This window comes from Enhydra lutris, unplaced genomic scaffold, assembly GCF_002288905.1.
Source record: "Enhydra lutris kenyoni isolate GAN:26980312 unplaced genomic scaffold, ASM228890v2 scaffoldscaffold41, whole genome shotgun sequence".
In the NCBI taxonomy this organism is placed as follows: Eukaryota; Metazoa; Chordata; class Mammalia; order Carnivora; family Mustelidae; genus Enhydra; species Enhydra lutris.
Window position 1 is genome coordinate 3,304,383 of NW_019154125.1, and position 15,649 is coordinate 3,320,031.

Genomic DNA, 15,649 nt, shown 5'->3' on the forward strand with positions numbered 1-15,649 from the left:
CCTGAATCTCAAACCAAATGCCATAAATAACCTGACTGATGAAAGAGAGGGAAATGGGAATTTTTTTTCTTCCTCAATCTGTTCTTTGGGATTGCAAATTCTTTGCTTTCTCCAATGCCCAACTCTTACTGCCAGTTCACATTTCAGATAACTGACCAAATCTAGACCTACTTGGCAGCCCGTCATTGACGGTTGCTTAATGTTTGCTAGACCTGGGAAGAGCAATGGTTTCACATGCTTGGACTTCTCAAAGAATAATTGGCTAGGGACTTTTCTGACTCAAGACTTTTCGGGAATGTCAAACTATGAAAGTAAGCCTCTGAAATTGCTGGAGTTGTCAGAGTCGGAACCCCTAGGTCCTAATAAGTTTATCCTCAGATCAACAGCCTCTGGGTCCCTTCTCTTGCTGTCTCTCCATGGGTGAGAGGCAGGACTACCCAGTTCCAGTCAACATAGCAAGAAGGGGTGCATGCTCAGAACCTAGCTTGTCCTGTATTTATAGTATTCCATTTTTAACAAATCACTTTGGTTAAAAATAACCAAACAGTAATTTTAAATTTGCTTTCAGCAAAGCTGTAAGAAGAAACATCTACCTGCATAATTTATAGGGGAAGGGATAGATCAATTGGGCTGTGAGCAGCTGCATGATCTCACAATATTAGTGTGATGAGATGCTGGTTTGTCCTGTTGTTTGTGGCGATGGCATTGCACTTACTGAACATGGACGGCAAGATTTATTGAAATTTACTGTATTTATTGGTCACAATGAATAATCACTAAACCCTTGAGTGGGTCCCAGCCAGTGTTGAAATTGAACTGCAAAGCACAAGTGCTTGGCTGTAGAGTTCATTATTGTAACTTCTGGGCTTAGTTCAGACCATATTCTTGTCATTTGAAGCCTGATGGAAAAGACAAGCCAAAGATCCACTTTCCTCTGTTTAGAAAACAATGCTGCATAGCATATTTTATAAATAGATTAGAATGGTTACCAATATGCAACAAATGCTGTTCTTCATGTGTTCATGATTTGTCTAATACAAGCTTAGAACTGTGCCAGATCAACACACCAAATGTTTTACCAACTGCTCAAAGGGAGAGATGCTGTCTCATTCTGGATCACTTAGTTTGGAACTTATCTTAACTTTACCTTTTAAACTAACATCTCAGGGGTACTATGCCTGTATTTTCTTATCCAAGAGTCCGTGAACATGATCTGGTGAGAACCTGTATAAATTGGAGAACAAAATAATACATTTTTGTTGATGTGGACTATTCCTATAAGTGGCAATCGTGTTGTCATTTTTACTCTGTGTCTAAGTCTCTCTGTGTGCAATCTGAAAACTATAATGCCTTTCTCACCACCTTAATGAGGTATTTACCAGATTAGCCAGTTTATTACTAATAATGAATGAGAAATCACTTTATAGGAAAAAATGAAAAAAAAAATGACTAACGGTGAACAGACATGGGGAAACATATAATCAAAATAACAGTTTAAAAAAGAACACTGAAAATCTATTGATTTGATTATTGATTACATTGTTCCTGTTGTTGAAGTATATCAGTATCATTATACACAGAGGACTGAATCATCAAATCATGTTGTGACATGTATGCATTTTTTTTGGCAGTTAAATTTTGTATCAACAAACATTGGGGTTTTGTTAAAATTCATTTTTTTTTCTGTGAAGGATACACTATGCTGATATCCTTCTACAGCAAGGGTATTGAGCTCTAACAGAGAAAATATCTGAGTAAAATAATAGCATATAGAAAATTTTATGAGCTTAAGTGTTCCTTAAGCATCTGTGTATACTATTGTCATGGCTGTTGGATATTGCTTTGCTACCCCTTTATAGAAATGACTTTTTAAAATTTAAACACTGTAATATTAATTGAGTACCTACTATGTGGTACACAGCATGATAAATGCTTTCACTTCCTCCGTTTGATTTGAATGAACAAATAGGACATGTTTACAAGTGAAAAGACATGGACAAATGTGTCTAATTGTGCTTTTTCAAAGATGCAATGGGGCAGTAATATATTTGAGTTCTGAACTAATCAATCACCTTAGAACACAAGGCGAATTTTGATTAGTCTCATGCTTAGAAGCCTCTTTCGAAATTTGCAAGCTTTACTATATATTGGAATTCCAAATATCACGCTGTTCTTCCTACCTTTGTTCTTCTGCACTGATAGTTTTTAAAATGAAAGCCCTAATCTGTATTATATAGGATCATTAATTTCTGCATTTTACACTTGAGCAACAGCACTCTGATTATCTGCTGCAATGAAAAGTAAGCAGCCCTGCTTTTGCAGACTTAATTACCTACTGCAGGGCCTTTCTTTTACCCGTTACCACAAACAGTCTGGAAATGGGGTCAAAAGCATGATTAGAAACCAAATTAGCCACTGAATCCAGAAAACAAACAGGGAAACAGATCCAATAAGCCACTCTGATACAGAAATCAGTTTCCTATCACACCTAGGTTTATCCAGAAAGTCTCTTAATTTCATGTTCTTTACAAGAACAAAGCCACATAACAAAGGCTGTCCAACGACTTTTATGTCTGAGAAAACAAAATGAACTTAATAATAAGCAAGGGATCAGTATTATGGGGGATCGGAGTCATTCCAGGTAACAGGATCTTTTAAAGAATTTGATTTATAGGTTATATAAATGCTTCAAAGATGCCCACATAGTCTTCAAAAATTGACCCTTAGATTTTACCTTAAAAAGGTCCTAAGATAGGCAATTTGTTGGTTTTTAAACTAGCCTTATAGTAGCTTAAAAATAATTAGCATTAGTCCTGATTTTTTTTGTATATTTGTCTTTTATATATATTTGGAAAATCTCATTATATACAATTATATGGGTGTTTTCTAAAGCCTTGTCAATTAAAATGGCAAATCTTATCCATTTAGTGTTTTCCTTTAATCACACCCAGGTTCTAAACACAACACTAAAGTGCCAAGAGAATTTGAAGGTATTTCTTAGCTACATGGAAAAGAAAGATGTCTCATAGATTAAGGTCTTCCTTTTCAGAGAATTTAATGGACAGTAATATAATTTCATAGCATAAATGAAATGCTGATCAATTTATATTAACAGAGATAATAGTGTTTACTTTCAATATTGATAGATGCAGTAATGTAATGATCTAATTTAAAGGATTGCTGGGCAAGAGGACTATTGTTTGAAAATATGCATAGAAAGCAACAGGAAACAAAATGATAAACTATTTAAGAAACATACAGGGAAAAGAGTCAACAAAAGACATAGTTAATATTAAGAGATCATTCAGTTCCATTTGGAATTTGTTACTTGAATATATTGTACACAATTAAGTGCAACTATCCACGGTAGCTAAAGCTTAAAATGTCAAGGCTAATCCTGATTTATTTATAGGATGGATGTTCAGAAAGGCAATAGTTTAACAAGCTTTACTTATCAGTAAAAAATCTTGACTAAAAATTGGCTATATTTGGAAGTCATTGTTTATATATTTCAGGTGGCTACCTACCTGGTAACAGACAAACAGGAATTCACATAGTCACTTACAGCTTTATAACAGTTATCTATGAATCCCAATGTCCCTTGCAAAAATGAAGAAAATCCATAGTTTTCCTTAGGATAGTTATTCCTTCTCTGAATTTATGCCATTTCACTTTATTTTTTGTGTAATCTCTTTAACGCAGTTACAGCCAGAGATGAAAAAGCTTACCCTTCATAATGAAGATATCACATTTCCTTCACCAAGTAAAGGAAAAGTTTGAATAGTTATATAGTGAATATATGGGAAATATACTGAATAGAAGCAATGCCCTAAGTCACAAATCTTTTCCTTTAATTAAGTTCTTTTATTCATTTTCTTTTGGGGAGTGTGTATAGGGTTAGAGGATGGTTCTTTCAGTCTGCATTGTCTAATAATTTGATGGATGCTTCCATTTTGTGACTGCAGCCTTGAATAAAGTGAAGACTGAAAGCTCACTGAATTAGTTTTGAAACAACCTTAGAGATGGTCTACTATTTCCTGACTTTTCAGAAGATATCAGTAAAATATAATGTCCAGGCATTATTGAACTCAGGACATTTTTCAAGGAGAAAATGATCTCATTGTTACTAACTCATTTTTCTAGAGCTATTTTCTCTCATCAGGGAATCATTGTCCAGTGAGTATAATTTTGGAGCAAAAGAGCCTTATAGCCTATCCATGTTGAACACACCTCTACTACCTGCCTATTCTTATTTTGAGGAGTTCTGTCACAAAAATTCAACGAGTTGATCAATATTTATTGTCTGCTGAGGCAATTTGTGCTTGAATGATACAAAAGAACTAAAAGACCTCAAAAAGCTTACAGTCCAGTTGAAAAGATGTAAAAAAATAACAACATTCATAACATAAAACACATTCTATAGAGGTGAGCTATGGCACCTCAGAGAGTATAAGCTTTGGAGCTAAGCAGATGTGAACTAGATTCACTCTTGCCTCAGATGAGGCCTGAGATCTTACACAAATGAGAGGTTTTTGAGACTCAGTCTTTTTATATATGAAATGAGAATAGAATTATCCAATTATCCAATTCAAAGAGATTTTGTGAATATTAGAAATACTACATTTTAGCACCTGGCATATAGTATGTGCCAAGTACATAGTTGCTAATTATGACTATGATTGATTACTCCTAGGAATTCTGTGTATAAACACATTATACACATGTGTGTGTGCTAGCAGCTATGTAAAAGTGGTTAGGAAGCAAAGAGACTGGGGCAAAAACCACACAGAAACTGCAGAAACCTAAACAAGTGGGATAAATAAGTGAACTGAAAATTCACAGAACTGAAAAGCAGGCTAATTTGAAAACAGAATCGAAAAGCAGGATTTAGTAGACAGTATAAAGAAAGAAACAGAGAACCTTCGTGGTAATTTAGACACAGGAATAAGGAACAAAATAAGCAGCAATGTAAAATTAAAATACAAAATAATCAACAATGTAAAATTCACAGTGTTTGTCATTCGAGCCAAGATTCCAGGCATACAAAGAAGAAAACACAGCACATAATAAGGAAAATAATCAATCAATTGAAGCCTTCCCAGAACTGACATTTGTTATGATTAGAAAGATTCTGGATGTTATTCAGATTGAAAAATAAATTGGCGTTCCTAAATACAATGAGATAATAAGAGGAAAAATAAAGAAACATTATAACTTAAAATATCAGTATTTTAAATATATTGGGATAAGTCTGATCTATTGAAGGTAGCACTAAGATAGATAGTACTGTCATATAATGGAATAATTTGATTACACTGAGTCAATTAGATTTCCATATAGAATAAGAACTAATTCTGATCCCTATCTCACACCACATACAAAAATTAATTGCAACTGGACTGTAGATCTATACATGAAAGTAAAAAAAAATAAGTTCCTTAAATATAACATATCTCATAATCTAGAGTAGGAAAAATTCCTCAGAACAAATTTCTTTTATTTAAAAAAGAAAAAAATTGATAAATCAGATTAAATTGAAATTAAGAATGTTCTTCAAAAGAGAATGAGAAAGCAAATTGCAAAGTAAAAAATATTTTTCCTCATATAACTCCTGAGAGTTTCATATCCAAGATACATAAAGAATTTCTTTCAATTATTAATAAAATATCACAAAATATAATCATATGCAAAAAACTTAAACTCATATTTCATGGAAGGGGCTATCCAAATAACTAATTAATACATAAAAAGTTTTGAGCTACATTAGTCATCAGGGAAATACAAATTAGTACAAAAATGAGATATCGTTATATACCAAAATAGCTCAAATTAGAAAAATGACACTAGAAAGAGTGTTTGAAGAAATAGTTGCTCTTATACACTGGTAGGGGGAACTATGAATTGGCACAGTAACTTTGTAAGACCTTTCGAAATTATCTGTTAAAGTTTAACATACGCATAACTTAGTACTCAGCAACTCCAATCCTTATTATGTATGCAACAGAAATGTGTGAAATGTTTATCAAGAGTTATGCACAAGTATATTTATAACAGTATAATTGGTAATAGAAAACTGGAAACAACCAAATACCCCTCCAAAGTAGAATAGATAAATTATAGTATATTTATATAATGGAAGTATTGAAATATGAAATATGGAAGTAATGAAACAGATGAACTATTGTCATAAACAACAACATAGATGAATCTCACAAACATAATATCAAGTGAAGGAAGCCAGGCAGAAAAATATATGTATATAATATAATATCAATTATATTATATCCAAAACATATAGAAACAAACTATATAGTGTGTGAACAAACTGTTACTCAAGGCCAGGAAAAGAATCATCTGAACAGTACTCAAAACTCACAGAAGGCTGGTGTCCATTCACATCAGTTAGACTGGAGAAACTCATAATTCATAGAGACTTTGGTAGAAGGATTATGCCTAAGTGTTTGGGAATAATTACTTTATACTGAATATGGCTCTGGGTGTGCCTCCTCAATCAGAAAAGCAAAACTGAAAGGATAAAACTACTTCCAAGTAACATAACTATATCCCAGAAAAAAACAAACAAACAAAACCTCAAGAAAATTTATAAGATATGCCAAAATCCCAACACTCAACAGTGTAAAATTCATAATGTCTGGCATCCAAATAAAGATTATCAGGCATGTTAAAAGTAAAAAATAATGAGAATGATCAATGCATCAAAACTTCTCCACAACTGACACAGATGTTCAAATTGCCAGTCAGTTATATTAGAAGAGTTATTATAACTCCATTCCATATGTTCAAAAAGTTATGTAGCAACATGGATCTATAAGAAATATTTTAAAGAAAGTGGTCATGTCTAAGATGCAATCAACACTGGGAGGAATTAACTGCAGAGTAACTGCAATGTCTATTGCAGAAGATATGATTAGTGAGTTTGAAAACATAGCAGTAAGAAACTCTCCAAATGAAACATCAAAGACAAAATAATTTTTTAATAAGACACAGAGCACCAGTGAGCCGTGGGCTAACTTCGAAGAGAAAAATAGATGTGTGGGTGGGGTCACTGAAGAAGAGAAGGAAGAAGGACAGAAAAAAATATTTGAGGGATAGATGGCTGAAAGTCTTCCAAACTTGATCAAAACTATAAACCCATGTATCCAAGGAACTCAATGAGCCTGAAGCACAGGAAGTATAAAGAAAACTATATCAAGGCACATGATATCGAAATTACTCAAAATCAGTAATGAACAGAAAATCTAAAAAGCAGCCAAAGACAAAATAAATGCTACATACAGAGAAACAAAAGTAAGTATAATAGCAAATTTCTCTTTGGACTCAACACAAATGAGAAGACAGTGGGGCAAATTGCTTGAAGTACTAGAATAATAAAACTGTCATCCTAGAAATTACACACATATACATGTATATAATATATATGTATATAACATATTTATAAACGTAATTTTTATTGAGATAAAATCCACATAACATAAAGGGCACCACTTTAACTCCTTTATTGGTTTTTATGGCTGAATAATCCTCCATTATATGAATATACCACATTTGTTTATGCATTTGTCAGTTGATGGACATTTATGTTGTATCCACTTTTTGGTGGTTCTTAATAATGTTGTTAACATTTGTGTATGGATTTTTGTATGATACAAATTTCAGTTCTCTTAGTTGTACATCTAGGAATGGAAATGCTAGATCATAGGGTAACTCTATGTTTAACTTTTTCAGAAACTGTCAAATTATTTTCTGTAGCAGCTATGCCATTTTAAACCTTCACAAGTAATTTATGAGTGTTCTAATTTCTTTACAGTTTGCCAATTCTTGTTGTTTTCTATTTTGTTGATTACAGCTATTACAGCTATGTGAAGTGGTATCTCATTGTAGTTTTGATTTATATTTCCTTAATAACTAATATGTTTGGCATTTTTCATATGCTTATTGGACTTATGTGTATATTATTAGGAGAAATATCTATTCAAATCTTTTCCCTATTTTTAAGCTGTGTTGTTTGCCTTTTCAATATTGCGTTGTAAGAGTTCTTTATGTATTTTTGATACTATACATTCATTAGATATATGACTTACAAATATAATCTCTCAACTGTGGGTTGTCTTTTTACTTTTTAGATAGTGTCCTTTGATGCACAATTTTTTTTTATATTTTTATGAATTCCAATTTATCTGTATTTTATTTTTGTTGATTGGGCTTCAACCTAAAATTCTTTACTCAGTGAAAATAACTTCTAAAATTAAGATAAAATGAAGATGTTTTCAGACAAAATTGTTGAAAGCATTTATTATCATTAGACATGCCCTCCAAAAATGTTAAAGGAAATCCTTCAGACAGAAGAAAAATGACATCTGATGGAAATATGGATTTAGACAAAGGAACAAAAAATGCCAGAAATGATCCCTGCATATATAAATATAACAAGATTTTTTCCTGATAATTTAAATTCTGTAAAATTAATTGACTGTAAACAATAGTGATGATCATGTATTGTGGGATTTATAACATATAACATGTGAATAAGTAACATGTATGAAAACAATGAGATAAAGACCAGTAGGAGAAAAACAAAGGTATAATATTTATATATAAATGGTATAATATCACTTGAAGGTAGACTCTGATAAATTAAAAATATATACTATGATCCTAAAGCTAAGTACTACAAAAAAAAGATGTATAGTGATTGACAACCAAATATAATAAAATCGAATCATAAGAAAGGAACAATTGAAAAAAAAAAAACAGGAGAAAAGACCACATCTTCCTTATCCATTCATCCATTGAAGGGCATCTTGGTTCTTTCCACAGTTTGGCGACCGTGGCCATTGCTGCTATAAACATTGGGGTACAAATAACATGGAGGACATAGGGAGATGGAGAGGAAAAGGGAGTTGAGGGAAATTGGAAGGGTGATGAACCATGAGAGACTATGGACTCTGAAAAACAACCTGAGGGTTTGGAAGGGGTGGGGGGTGGGAGGTTGTGGGAGCCAGGTGGTGGGTATTATGGAGGGCACATATTGCATGGAGCACTAGGTATGGTGCAAAAACAATGAATTCTGTTACGCTGAAAAGAAATTTAAAAAAAAAAAAAGGAGAAAAGAAAAAGAAAGATGGGACAAATAAAAATATATGAAGTTGATATACTTGATCAAGCCATACAAAACATCACTTTAAATGTAAATGGTCTAAACTCTATAATTAAAGTCAGAGATTGTCAGCTTGGATTATCAGGCCCAAGTATGTGCTGCTGCCTACAAGAAATAAATATTAAGTATAAAGACACTTATAGGTTAAAAGTACAAGGAAAGAAAAAGATACACAGCGTTAGAGCTATTCAAAAGAAAGCTTTAGTGGCTATTAGTATCTAAAAAAAAGAAGATATCAGAGCAAAGAATATTGTTAGGAATAAAGAATGCTTTATGATTGTATTTTAAAAGGGATCAAATTACCAAAAGTACATAAAAATCTAAATACTTATGTTACTAGAAATGGTTTTAAAATACTTGAAACCAAAATGGACAAAATTGAGAGAAGAAATAGACAAATCCACAATTATTACAAAATATTTAAATACCTCTCTCTCAATAATTTATAGAACAAATAAATAGAACATTCATAAGGAGACAGAAGATTCTAATGACACTATGAACCAATTTAACCTAACTGACATTTATATAACAATCCACACAACAATAACAGAAATACATTATTTTCAAGTGCAAATAGAGTACTCATCAAGATGAAAAATTTCTAGACCATAAAACAAGTCCTTATAAATTTAAAATATTGAAATCACACAAAGTATGTTTTCCACAGTGAAATGATATTAGAAATGAATGGCAGAAGGAAACTTGAGAGTTCACAAATATGTGAAAATTAAATAACATACTCTTAAATAACATACAAGAAAAAAAAAAACAAAATGATAATAAAAACTTTTTTGAACTGAATGAAAAGGAAAACCCACCGTATCAGAATTTATGGGATTCCACTAAAGAAGTAATTAGAAAGAAATATATAACAATAAATGCCCATGTTATAAAAGAAGAATCATCAAATCAATGACCATAGCATTGACTTTGGGAAATTAGAGAAAGAAGAACATGATCATCTTAAAATAATCAGTGAAAAGGAAATATTAAGATCAGAGTGAAAATTAATGAGTTAAAAAGCAGAAAAACAATAGAGAAAATAAATGAAACCAAAAGTTGGTTCTTTGAGAAGATCAAAAAAAATTGGTAGTACTTTAGCCAGATTAGTCAGAAAAACAGAGAGAGAGAGACAGACAGACAAATAACCAGTATCAGGAAAGATAGAGGTGATATCATTGAGATTCTGCAGAAGGAGAGCTAGTAAGGAAATGTTATAAACAACTTACTGCCTATAAATTCAATAACTTATATGAAATGCTATTTCTTTAGAGATAAAAAACCACCAAAGCTCACTCAAGAAGAAATAGTTAAACCGAATAGCCTTATATCTATTAAAGAAATCAAACTTATTGTTTAAAACCTTGGCAGAAAGAAAACTGGTGGTTGAGAGAGTTTTACTAGTAAATTCTCCATCACATTTAAATAAGAATTCATAGGGGCATCTGGGTGGCTCAGTTGGTTAAACATCTGTCTTCTGCTCAGGTCATGATCCAAAGGTCCTGGGATCCGGCCCTGCAACAGGCTTCCTGCTCAGCACGGAGTCTGCTTCTTCCTCTCCTCTCTACTTGTGCTCTGTCGCTATTTCTTTCTCTTTCTCTCTCAAATAAATAAATAAAATATTTAAAAATAAATTGATAATAAGAAATCCTGTCAATTCTACAGAATCTCTTCTAGAAAATTGAAAAGGAGGAAATACTTTCCAACTCACTTGAAGAGGCCAACATTATTCTGATTCTAAAACCAGAAAAGACATTACAAGAAAAGATAGCTAAGACCAATATTCCTCATGAACATGTATGGAAAAAATAGAATAAAATTTTAGTAATCAAATCCTACAATAAATCAAAATGATTATACATCATGATAAACTAGCATTTACCCTTGGAATGAAAAATTGGATTTACACTTGCAAATCAATAAATGTAATCCACCATGTTAAAAATGAAAAAAGATAAAAATATAATCCTCCCAATATATGTACAGAAAACGTTCTTTTAAAATCTAACATCTGTTTCTACTGAAAATCCTTAGAAAACTAGAAATAGAGGAAAATTTCTTAAACTGGTAGAACATCTTACAGCTAACATTACACTTAATGGTGAATGACTGAATGATTTCCCCTTGAGATAAAGAACAAGATAAAGTTGTCTACTCTCACCACTTCTGTTCAACATTGTACAACTGTTCTAGGCAGTACAGTCAAGAAAAGAAAATAAATGCATCTCAACAGAAATAAAACAGCCTTTATTGGCAGACATTACTGTTTATGTAAAAAAATCCAACAGCATTTATAAAAAAGTTACCAGATCGAATAAGTGAGTATAGCAGATTTGCAGGATATGTAATCAATATGTAAATATCAATTGTATTTTATGTACAAGTAATAAAAAACTAGAAATTAAATTTTAAAAATAACATTCACAATAATTTGAAAAAATACGCCTGGGGATAAATCTAAGAAAAGCTGTGCAAAATTCATACACTGGACATCATTGCTGAGAGAAGTTAAGGAAAATACACCTATGTGATCATAGATCATAAGACTCAGTATTTTTTAACGATGTCAATTTTCCACAAACGGATCTTTAAACTCAATGCAGACCCAGTCAAAATCCCTGCTGTTTTGTAGACAGAAAAATCTTATTTTAAAATTTATATGGAAATGCAAGTCACCTAAAATAGCCAAAATAACTTCCAAAAAGAAGAAAAAGTTGGGAGGGTTCACACTACCTCATTTCAAACTTACAAAGCCACAGTGTGGTATTGGTACAAAAATAGATGAATACATCAGTGAAACAAAATAGAGAGCCCAGGAATATATCCACCTATGTATGTACAAATAATTTTTACCAAAGTGGCAAGCCAATTCAGGGGAGAATGGACCTTTTCAACAAATGTTGCTGGAATGACTGAATGTTCATACCCAGAAAAATACTGACTATCCATACCTCACACTATATGCAATAATTAATACAAAATGGATCTAAATATAAAACCTAAACATATAAGAACTGTGGGTGAAATTGTAGAAAATTTTTTTGTGATCTTTGGTTGGGCAAAATTTTCTCAGATATGACACCAAAATTACAATCCTTAATATAAGAAACTGATAAATTGGACTTGATCAAAATTAAGAATTTATGTTCTTTGAAGGATAGTTACAGAGATAATATGCAAGTGGCTGGCTAGGATATTATTTGTAGATATATCTGATAAAGAATGATATCTGGAATTTATTTTTTAAAAAAAGCTCTTAAAACTCAAGAAAAAAAAAAGCAAAAACATCACCAAAAGAAAATAGATGACAAAGAATACATGGACAATGCTGAACATAATTAGTCATGAGGGAAATTCAACATAGTCAGATACCACCACTCATCTATCAGTATGACTAAAATTAAAATGTCCAAGCATCCCAAGTGTTAGTGAGACTATGGAATGACTGGAGCTCTCATACAAGGCTGATGGGAGTGTTAAATTGTACAACTATTTTGAAAAATATTTTAGCCATTTCTAAAAGTAAACATACACTTGCTACATAATCCAGCCATTCCATTCCTCGACATTTACACAAGAGACGTGAAAGCATATATACATGCAAAGATGTGCACATAAATGTTCTTATCAACTTTATCCAAAACCTAAAAACATCCTAAATGTCAAATAATATGAGAACAGCTGTAAAAATAAAAAAAGATGGGATTATTTATGAATGCTGCAAACCTATTAATCTCAAAATAATTGTCCTAGATGAAAGAAGCCAGACAAAAATGAATACGTATTATATGAATTTATTTTTACAAAATTCTAGAAAATACAGTCTAATTAGAGTAACAGGAAGTGAACCATTAGTTGCCTGAGAACAGGGGACAAGAAGAGGCATAAGTGAGGAATCATAAAGCGTCATGAAGAACCTCCTGGGGACAGTGGATATGCTTATTCCTTGATTTTGGTTATTGTTTGACAGATGTATACAGATGTGAAAACTTATCAAATTGTACACTTAAACATGTGCAGTTTGTTGTAGATCAAGAATACCTCAATCACATGGTTAAGAAATGGATTGAGTTTACAAGTTGGGTGGAGAAATGGAACAGTATAAAATATGTGAGCTATTTCTAAAAGAAAGCTAATTTAAAGGTTTGAAAGTATAAAAGTCTAATTTTATATCAAATACGTATAATCACATAAAAACATTTAATTTAAAAAGAGTAACTCAAAGCAGTATCTGGTTATAGCTCAATAAATTAAAGGCTTTGCATGGAACTGAATGATTCCTTAGAACTTTAAAATACCTGATTCACAATAAATAGAATAAATATATAATATAATATAAAATAAATATAACTTTCATAACACTATCTGTGTCAAATCATTTAACATTAACTAAATGAAGCTGCATTTGTTAGAAATGCAAAGAGAAGTGAGTGATAAATAATCACAATAGTAGACGTTTATACTCATTTTGCAGTCATTGACAGTTTAATTAAATTATAGCAAACACAAGATAGGGAATCTAAAGTTAGTAATTAATAATGCTGATCTAATAAGCATATATGCAATTCCATAAACTGCTTTAAAATGTGCCTTCTATTTAAGTGTTGTATGATTTGATTGCATATTATGCCCAAGAAAATTTCAATAAATTACAAAAACTAGACAAAATACTACATTTCTCAATGACAGTTTAACAAAGCTAATACTGGTTTGTGAGAAGCAACAGTTGAATTTTCAGGCATTTCACGGCCATTTGAAGTCAAGTCAGTAGCCTGAAATCAGCCACAGTGGAAATATTTAAAAAGAGTAACTCAAAGCAGTATCTGGAAATCTAGCAGTATCTAGAAATCAGCACACATTGCGTATCAAGGCTGTCCTACCTTGAAAGCTGCTTATTTTAAATAAGTAAATGAATAAATAAACAAATAAAGAAAGGAACTTCAAAAGAATAAGGATGATACCAGGAGGAAAAGAACACTTCTTAAGATCTTTTGTGAGGGGCGCCTGGGTGGCTCAGTGGGTTAAGCCGCTGCCTTCGGCTCAGGTCATGATCTCAGGGTCCTGGGATCGAGCCCCGCATCGGGCTCTCTGCTCAGCAGGGAGCCTGCTTCCTCCTCTCTCTCTGCCTGCCTCTCTGCCTGCTTGTGATCTCTCTCTGTCAAATAAATAAATAAATAAAATCTTTAAAAAAAAAAAAAAGATCTTTTGTGAAAATTCTCAAAGACAAAAGTGAAGAGATATCCAGAAAAACCCTAAAAGAATGAAAAGCATTAAAGAACACTCAGAAAGCAAGAAAGGGCTTTTGGAAATATGCTAGTTGAAATAAAGAGCAATCATTGGAAGCATTGTTAGATAAAGAAGTTTCCCAGCAAGTATATCTGAACGACAGAGGTAATTAAACCATTACTCCAGGTGTATATCAGTAACTTACTGAGAGAACCGAGTAAATGTGGAAATATCAAGTGACACAAGAGGGGCACCTGGGTGGCTCAGTGGGTTAAAGCCTCTGCCTTCCGCTCTGGTCATGATCTCAGGGTCCTGGGATCGAGCCCCACATCGGGCTTTCTGCTGTGCGGGGACCCTGCTTCCTCCTCTCTCTCTGCCTGCCTCTCTGCCTACTTGTGATCTTTGTCTGTCAAATAAATAAATAAAATCTTAAAAAAAAAAAAAAAGTGACACAAGAAAATTTCTCAGAACAGTAGAACATGACTTTTCCTTGAAAGGCTTTGCTCAATGATCAAAACAGTAAATGAAAGCATATACAAACACGCACGCCAAGGCGCAGCACCAAAAACTTCCCCTATAATTAAAAGTAAACAAAGAAAACCCTTCAAGTTTGAGGAGTGGGGAGGATAGGTCATAGGAAGAACGAAGAAATGAAATGGCATTGCATTTCTTGATTACAACACTGGGAATCAGAAGAGAGACCAGTGATGTCATCACAACTCTAAAGGAAATTTGTGTTTTATTTTATTCTGAACTCAACTAAACTACTAAATGTGATCAGAGAACAATTAGACATTTTTGATGGATGTCTAAGAAGACATTTCTACAAACTCTCAGGAAGCTTCTACAGCATGAGCTAAAACATGAGAGAGCAAACTAAGGGCAACAGGAAAGAATGGAAGGGAACTCCTAGAATGCGTGCTGTACAGACAAAGCAGCTAATCCCAAACAAAAAGGAGGATAGAAACTTCCAGCAGGGATGCACTCAAAATTTATTAAATCAACAAATAGTTAAAAATGATAATACATACAAATAAAATTATACATTATAAATAGCTGCATTACTTATAAATAACTTTATATTATTTAGAATTATGGAGATACCAAAATATGGAGATAAAAATAGGGAGAATTACCAGAAAATAGGGTTAAGAGGGTGGAAAATTATTACCTTTATTATGTGACAGTAGGACAAAGTAGAGGAAAAGATGCCATATTTTTATAAGACTTCAGTATTTTATG